Source organism: Ovis canadensis, chromosome 1 (assembly GCF_042477335.2).
Source record: "Ovis canadensis isolate MfBH-ARS-UI-01 breed Bighorn chromosome 1, ARS-UI_OviCan_v2, whole genome shotgun sequence".
Lineage (NCBI taxonomy): Eukaryota > Metazoa > Chordata > Mammalia > Artiodactyla > Bovidae > Ovis > Ovis canadensis.
Window position 1 is genome coordinate 264,089,628 of NC_091245.1, and position 8,566 is coordinate 264,098,193.

Genomic DNA, 8,566 nt, shown 5'->3' on the forward strand with positions numbered 1-8,566 from the left:
AACCCATGTCTCCTGCATTGCAGGCAGACACTTTCACCTCTGAGCCACCAGGGACGCCATCAGGGTAACTGATCAGTAAAACACGAGGAAAACAATCTCAAAATAAACTACCCTACAATATCAGTGTCTCATTACTGTCATGACCTAACACAAATTTGGTGACTTAAAACAACTCAAATGTATTCTCTTATAGTTGTAGAGACCAGAAGTCTAAGACTAATGTTTCACAGGACTAAGGTCAAGGTGTCAGCTTTCTCTGGAGGCTCCACGGGGTGGGGGTGGGGGGCAGGCGGCAATCTATCTCCTGGAACTTTTTAGCTTCTTGGGGCTGCTAACGTTCCTTGGCTTGTGAGCCCTTCCTTGCATCACTCTAATCTTTTGCTTTGTCTTCACATCTCCTACTGCCCCACTGGTCTCCCCACTTCCTCTCAGAAGGATCTATTAGGTTTGTTGTATCAAAGGGTAGTTCTATTCCTGGGCTTCCTCCATGGCTCAGCAGTAAAGAATCTGCCTGCAGGAGCCACAGGAGACTCAGCTTAGATTCCCTAGGTTAGACAAATCCCCTGGAGGAGGGCATGGCAACCCACTCCAGTATTCTTGCCTGGAGAATCCCATAGACACAGAAGCCTGGCGGACTACAGTCCATAGTGTCGCAAAGAGTCAGACATGACTCAAGTGACTTAGCAGTTCTATTCCTAGTTTTTAAAAGAATCTCTATACTGAAAATCCCATGGACAGAGGAGCCTGGTAGGCTGCAGTCCATGGGGTCGCTAAGAGTCAGACACGACTGAGCGACTTCACTTTTACTTTTCACTTTCATGCATTGAAGAAGGAAATGGCAACCCACTCCAGTGTTCTTGCCTGGAGAATCCCAGGGATGGGGGAGCCTGGTGGGCTGCCATCTATGGGGTCGCACAGAGTCGGACACAACTGAAGCGACTTAGCAGCAGCAGCAGCATACTGTTCTTCATAGCGGCTGTATCAATTTACATTCCCATCAACAGTGCAAAAGGTTCCCTTTCCTGCACATCCTCTCCAGCATTTATTCGTAGACTTTTTCATGATGGCCATTCTGACCGGTGTAAGGTGACTCCTCATTGCAGTTTAGATTTGCATTTCTCTAATAATGAGCATCTTTTCATGTGTTTATTAGCCATCTGTACCTTGAAGAAACCATAATTGAAAAAGACACATGTACGCCAATGTTCATTACAGCACTATTTATAATATCTAGAACATGGAAGCAACCTAAGTATCCATCGAGAGATGAACTGATAAAGCTGTGGTATGTATACATAATGGAATATTAGCCATAAAAGGGAACACATTTGAGTCAACTCTAATTAGCTGGATGAACCTAGCACCTATTGTAAAGAGTGAAGTAAGTCAGAAAGAGAAAAACAAAAGTGTATATTAATGCATATATATATATGTGTGTGTGGAATCTAGAAGGATGGATGAAAGTATTTGCAGGGTAGTATGGATGTGAGAGTTGGACTGTGAAGAAAGCTGAGCGCCGAAGAATTGATGCTTTTGAACTGTGGTGTTGGAGAAGACTCTTGAGAGTCCCTTGGACTGCAAGGAGATCCAACCAGTCCATCCTAAAGGAGATCAGTCCTGGGTGTTCATTGGAAGGACTGATGCTGAAGCTGAAACTCCAGTACTTTGGCCACCTCATGCAAAGAGTTGCCTCATTGGAAAAGACCCTGATGCTGGGAGGGATTGGGGGCAGGAGGAGAAGGGGACGACAGAGGATGAGATGGCTGGATGGCATCACCGACTCAATGGACATGAGTTTGGGTGAACTCCAGGAGTTGGTGATGAACAGGGAGGCCTGGCGTGCTGTGATTCATGGGGTCACAAAGAGTCGGATATGACTGAGCAACTGAACTGAACTGAACTGAATAGAGATACAGACTAGTGGACATAGTGGAGGAAGGAGAGGTTGGGATGAATTGAGAGAGCGACATGGAAATAAATATATCATCATATGTAAAATAGGTAACCAGTGGGAATTTGCTGTATGATACAGAGAGCTCAAACCTGGTGCTCTGTGATATCCTAGAGGGGTAGGATGGGGTGGGGCATGGGAGGAAGGTTCAGGAGGGAGGGGACATATGTATGCCTATGGTTGATTCATGTTGATGTATGGCAGAAACCATCACAATATTGTAAAGCAATCATCCCCCAATTAAAAATGAATAAAAAATAAATATATACATTTGCAAAATCTCTTTGGCCACATAAGAAAATATTCAGAGGTTCTGGGCGTAAAGAAGTCCCAGCCCACAGAATTCCTCTTCTTAGAGCAGCAACTCAGTACATTTTTATTGATGTTTCAAAGTCCTGACACACTATGATTATCTTCAGAAGCACTAAATTGAAAGTAAGTCAGATAAGTGGGCTTCTGAGAGGAAAAGAAATACTCATTCTTGAACTTCTGTTGTTTCCCCAAGTCTCCAAGAAGGGATGCACAGCTGAAAACAAGTATGTTTTTAAGAACAATTACAGCACAACTGCCATCTGGCAGATACAGATGTGATCAGTGGCTCCTGCTTAAAAAATGCAAATGATGCCTTTGCCTCCGTGTGGCCTGTGTCTGCCAAGAAGGCAGTGAAAGGAAGAGAACACCCCTCTGTCAAGCGTGCCACTCCGATCGCCCACACAAGGCCAGAGGAAACAACAGAGGCTGACTACAGCCGTCAGTGGAGGTGACTGAAAATCTGTAAAGGCAAACGTGGGGCCTTCAGGTTCCTTAATGCAGCAGGGTCATGCGACAAGGCTGATCACCCCAAAGATGGAAATGTCCTACCACTGCCACACTCACAAGTGACCCACGGCAGGCCTCCAGGCTGCCCCTTCTCTTTCTCCTCATCATCTGGAAAGGTGACACATTTGTGTGTCTGCGATCATGGAACCACTGAGTTGTTTGGGAAGCTGGTAATTAGTAGTGTAACTACTTACTGAAATGAAAAATAAGACAAAAACACTGAACTCCGACTTGGAGAGATTGGGAAGGAAGGGAGAGAGGAAGGGGAGAATGGAAGCCCGTATCTGGACCCTTCAGTTTCACTGGAGAAAATCACACAGCTGGGAGGATCTGTGTCACAGTAAACACGGGGTCCGGGCTTCCCTGTGACTCAGTGGTAAAGAATCTGCCTGAAATGCAGGAGACCCAGGTTCAATCCCTGGGTTGGGAAAATTCCCTGGAGAAGGAAATGGCACCCCACTCCAATATTCATGCCTGGGAAATGCCAGGGACAGAGAAGCCTGGTGGGCTACAGTCCATGGGGTCACAAGAGTCGGACACAACTTAGTGACTAAACCACCACCACAAACACACAGGCACTTACCTACCTAGGCTCCATCCCAGTAAAGGTCATGGTCTTTTCACCTTTTCTAACATCCCAAGCCTCAGGCCCCTCACTCTCAGGAGCCGATCTGCCCTCTCTCTTCAGAAAAAGGAGGAGAAAAGAGTGAAAAAATGCCTTTACTCATCTCACTACCATCCCCAAGTCTCCAAACACTCCAGGATCAGGTCCCTCCTTCCCTCACTTGGGTTGGGATGGAGACAATGATGTGTTACACTAGGCCCTCCTCCAGTTCTGTCCACAGCGAGATGGGGTGTGAAGATCAGAGTGTGGAGGTGGCCTTGCTGATGCTGAGTCTGGTTCAGTGTCAGAAAAACCCAAAGCTTGCCAACCTTCTTGAAACGTAAGCACAGAGGCTCTTCTTCCTGAGGGTGAGAAAGCCTGGGAAGGAGGCTTTCTGCAGGGGAGTGAGGCTTCTTCCAGTGCAGCCTTTCTCCTGCTACCTGATCCCTCCTGGGTCCCCATCTACTCAGTGGTCACCGATTCTCACCATTTCCATAAGCTCTGGCCCCTCACTGAGCAGGGTTCCCCCTGGATCCCATCACCTCCCGCTACTGACCCATTTCTCCCCATTCCCAGTAAACCTGCACTGAGGAGACGCCAGCATCCAGGCTGGTCTCTTCTTCCCCAGTCGCTCCACCTCTCACCCCAAGGTGCTTCCTGCCCCCATCCTCTTGACATTTTGCCATTGATGGCCACTGCTTCTCATTTTCCTTTTCTGAGTCATATTTCTGGGCTGGATCCCAAAATGTTGGTGTTCCCCAGGATTCTCACTCTGGCTCTTCTCCCATCTTACTGTACACTTGCTCTTAGAGGTGCTGGCCACGCCCTGGCCCAGATGACGGTATATCAGGTATATCAACCAGCTCTCCACCAGCTTGACCCAAGCCTGTGCTCTGAGTTCCACATCTACTCTTCCACTCAGATGCATTCACAGCATCTCACACTGACCAGGGCCACACCTGATCCTATGCTTTCTCCTTGCTCACCCCTAAACTGCTCCAACTCCAGTGGCCCCTGCATCAGGGAAAAGCACATCCACCCAGCCTTCCACAGTAGACTCCCTCAAACACACCTCGAATTGGCTCCTTTTCCCCAGCTGCACTGCTTGGCAGTCCAAACTCCCATCCTTTCTCCTGGGAGTGGTAATGACCTCCTAATGGCCTCTGAGAACCCATCTCGCTCCCCTGAAATCCATTTTCTACTCTGATACCTCCTTATCTTCCGAAAATAACATGATCACATGACTCCTTTGCTTAAATACTTTAATAACTGCCCAAAGGCTTTTGAACAAAACTTAACCTTAATTTGAGCCAGCCATCTCTTTCTAACAGGCCCCCATCTACTTCTCCAGTCCAGTCTGTGTCATTCTTCTTTCTCTGGGATGATCCCTTCTGTTTGCTCGTCCACCTCCCCTGTTCACCCTGTTTCCTGGCCCATGAGGCTGACCAGTCCTGAGGACATCACCAAGCTGCCCACACCCTCTGACTTCTGCAGGCTCAGTGGGAACCCCCACAGAAGATCAGAGGAAGGGAGGAGAGTCAAGGCAGTCACTAACCCCCGGCTCATTTCCTGATGGGTTTCCTTAGCTTGCTGCATTTTTCAACCAAAGATCACTCCTCCTGGGAAGTGGGCCTCTCCTTCCAGGTGCTGGGACCTACTACATCCTCGCCTGAGCCTACCAGGCTTACGGACAGTGACAAAGCAATCATCACAGGACTTGGGGCACTGCTCAGCCTTTGTGCTCTCCTGACAACCAGCCCACACCTTCAAAAACAGTGCCTTTATTACACACTCCTGGAATTTTCTCATCCATGAGCACCATCTACTTCCTGTAGGGGTTCTGCCTGGTGTATCTTCATCCTCAGTACTCCTGCCCTCTGACCTTTTCTCCAAACATTCAGCCTCGCCACAACTGAGGCTGGTCCTTGTGCTCCACCTGACCCACAGGCCTGACTAAATGCTCCACTGTGCACTCCCAGTGTGCAATCTCCTCCGCCAATGACACACTCCACATTGCTGCCATTACTGATGTATCTCTTTAATTAGCTCCACAAAGACAGGGACCATGTCAGTGGCACCCGATTCCTCCAGTGCCTGGCACCCAGCAGATGCTCAATCAGTACACATTAACCAACACACACTCATTTCTCCCAGTTTGAGATCAAACTCAGTCAATCCCAAAGAAAATCAATCCTGAATATTCATTGGAAGGACTGATGCTATAGCTAAAGCTCCAATACTCTGGCCACCTGATATGAACAGCTGACTCATTGGAAAAGACCCTGATGCTGGATACTGTGAAAGATTGAGGGCAGGAGGACAAGGGGGTAACAAAGGATGAGATGGTTGGTTGGCACCACCAACTCAATGGACAAGAGTTTGAGCAAACTTGGGAGATGGTGGAGGACAGGGAAGCCTGGTGTGCTTCAGTCCATGGGTTGCAAAGAGCTGGACACAACTTAGCAACTAAACAACAACATACTCATTTCTCCAAGTTTACCTAGTGGATAACCTGATTGATATTGAAAGTTGCATTCTAGCTTACATATTACACATGTAGAATTGCTGCACAAATAGCTTTGGATGACCTTGAGTAAAAAGTGACATCATTCATTTCCAAATTCCAGAGGTAGTCAAAACTCATCCTTCATTTTGACAGTCATAAAGTCCAAAAAATTTATGAGTGCTAGGATATGTATAAATAGATTTGAGGGCTAGATTCCAATTAGTTTCATCTTCATAAGAAATTAGTCTTGCATAGCAGACCCAAAGTAATATATAATGAAAAGCATCATAAATATTTTATTAGTGGTTTATTATTATTGAACTCTGTTGACCACATAACCCTATGGAGTCCAAATTCCTTTATATATGAAAATGTCTATGTCCTACAAGCCTGTAGTCCAAACACAGGTTCTCATATCTGCCTCCTTTCAGGTCGGCCTTCTGAGCCTTTTGATGGCTACTAGGGAACTGGTTCTTGTCCTTGATCTTTTTTCTTTATCCATTTTTTTTTTCATTTTTATTGGGATATAGTTGACTTACAGTGTTGTGCTATGTCCTTGGTTTTTTGATTACCCTTAACTACTGTCAACCTAATCGCAGGTTCTTGGTCCTCCCACCCTTACACTCTCTGGGGGACAGTTCTCCTGTGAACACCCCTTGGAAAATTTCAGTCCTCTCCCTAGACCAGAGGAGTGGGATGGAGGAGTTGGGAGGGAGAACTCAAGAAGGAGGGAGATATGTATACATATAGCTATTCACTTCATTGTACAGCAGAAAGTAACACAACATTGCAAAGCAACTATATCCCGATTTTTAAAATAGGAAAAAATAAGCAAAAGATTTGAAGGGACATCTACCTAAAATATATATAAAAATACCTAGTAAGCACATGAAAAGATATTCAACAGTATGTCTTTAGGGAAATGCAAATTAAAACCATCCTGAGATACCATTTCACACCCAGTAGAATGGCACCCCACTCCAGTACTCTTGCCTGGAAAATCCCATGGATGGAGGAGCCTGGTGGGCTACAGTCCATGGGGTCGCTAAGAGTCGGACACACCTGAGCAACTTGACTTTCACGTTTCACTTTCATGCACTGGAGAAGGAAATGGCAACCCACTCCAGTGTTCTTGCCTGGAGAATCCCAAGGACGGCGGAGCCAGGTGGGCTGCCCTCTATGGGGTTGCACAGAGTCGGACACGACTGAAGTGACTTAGCAGTAGCAGTTAGCAGAATGGCTATAATAGATAAGATAAACAGTATCAGTGTTGACAAGGATGTGAAGACACTGAAACCCTTACAACACAGCTGGTGCGAATGTAACGTGGTGCCTCTATTTTGGAAACAGTTTGATGGCTTCTTAAAAGGGTGCACATAAGCTTATCACATGACACAGCATGTCTGCTCCTCGGTACAGACCCAAGAGAAATGAAAATACATCTCCACACAAAAACTTGTACACAGATTTTCATAGCAGTATTATTCATAGCCAAAAGCGGAAACCATCCAAATGTCCATCAACTGGAGAGTGAGTAAACAACGTGTGGCTCGTCCGTATGATAGAATATATTTGGCAACAGAAAGGAATGAAGGGTTGGTGTGTGCTATGGCACGGAGGAACTCTAGAAACACTATCGTTTGCGAGAGAAACCAGTCAGTAGACCATACATTGTGTGAAATACACAGAAAAGACGTCTCTATAAAAGCAGGAGAGTAGAACTCACAAACAGAGAAAACAAACTTCTGGTTACCAAAGCGAAGGAGGAGAGGGATAAATTAGGAGTTGAGGATTAACATATACACACGATGATATATAAAGCAGATTAACAACAAGGACCTAACTGTATAGCCCAGGGAACTGTATTCAATATCCTGTAACAATCTGTAATGAAAGAGGCAACAGAGGATGAGATGGTTGGATGGCATCACCAACTGAGTGGACCTGAGTTTGAGCAAATTGCAGGAGATAGTGAAGGACAGGGAAGCCTGGGCTGCTGAAGTTCATGGGGGTGGCAAAGAGTCAGATATGATTTAGCAACTGAACAACCACCTATAATGGAAAAGAATATATATATTTATTATATATGTGTGATACACATATAAATAAGTGAAACACTTTGAAACACAATGCCTGAAACTAACACAACATTGTAAATCAACTATACTTCAATAAAGAATGTTTTCAATTAAAAAAAAAAAAGTTGAGTAGAGGTTGTTGCCCAAGCCTGGGGGCTGAGGGTGGGGATGTGGAGTGAATGCAAATAAACATGATAAATACTTTTGGGTGGTGGAGAAATGTTTTACTAAAATATTTCTAAAGTTGGACTGTGGCGGTGTTTGTGAAAGTGAAAGTGAAATCGTGTCCGACTCTTTGCGACCCCGTGGACTCTAGCCCTCCAGGCTCCTCCGTCCATGGGATTCTCCAGGCAAGAATACTGGAGTGGGTTGCCATTTCCTTCTCCAGGGGATCTTCCCGACCCAGGGATGGAACCCAGGTCTCCCACATTGCAGGCAGGTGCTTTAACCTCTGAGCCACCAGGGTAGGCACAACTCTATAAACTTACTAAAAATCAGTGAATTGTACTTAAAACAAGAGAGTCATGTGCTATGTAAATTATGCCTCAAAAAAAGATGCTAACAATATAATTAAATTAAAATACAATTAAAAAGTAGATAAATGGCCA

The 8,566-nt window shown here is 45.6% G+C and overlaps 1 non-coding gene across 1 annotated transcript; it reads left to right on the forward strand.

Moving 5' to 3' along the window:
• Positions 1-3,129: 3,129 nt before the first annotated feature.
• Positions 3,130-3,201, forward strand: TRNAF-GAA (transfer RNA phenylalanine (anticodon GAA)). Its single transcript has one exon. It is a non-coding gene; the product is annotated as a tRNA-Phe (tRNA).
• Positions 3,202-8,566: the final 5,365 nt, after the last annotated feature.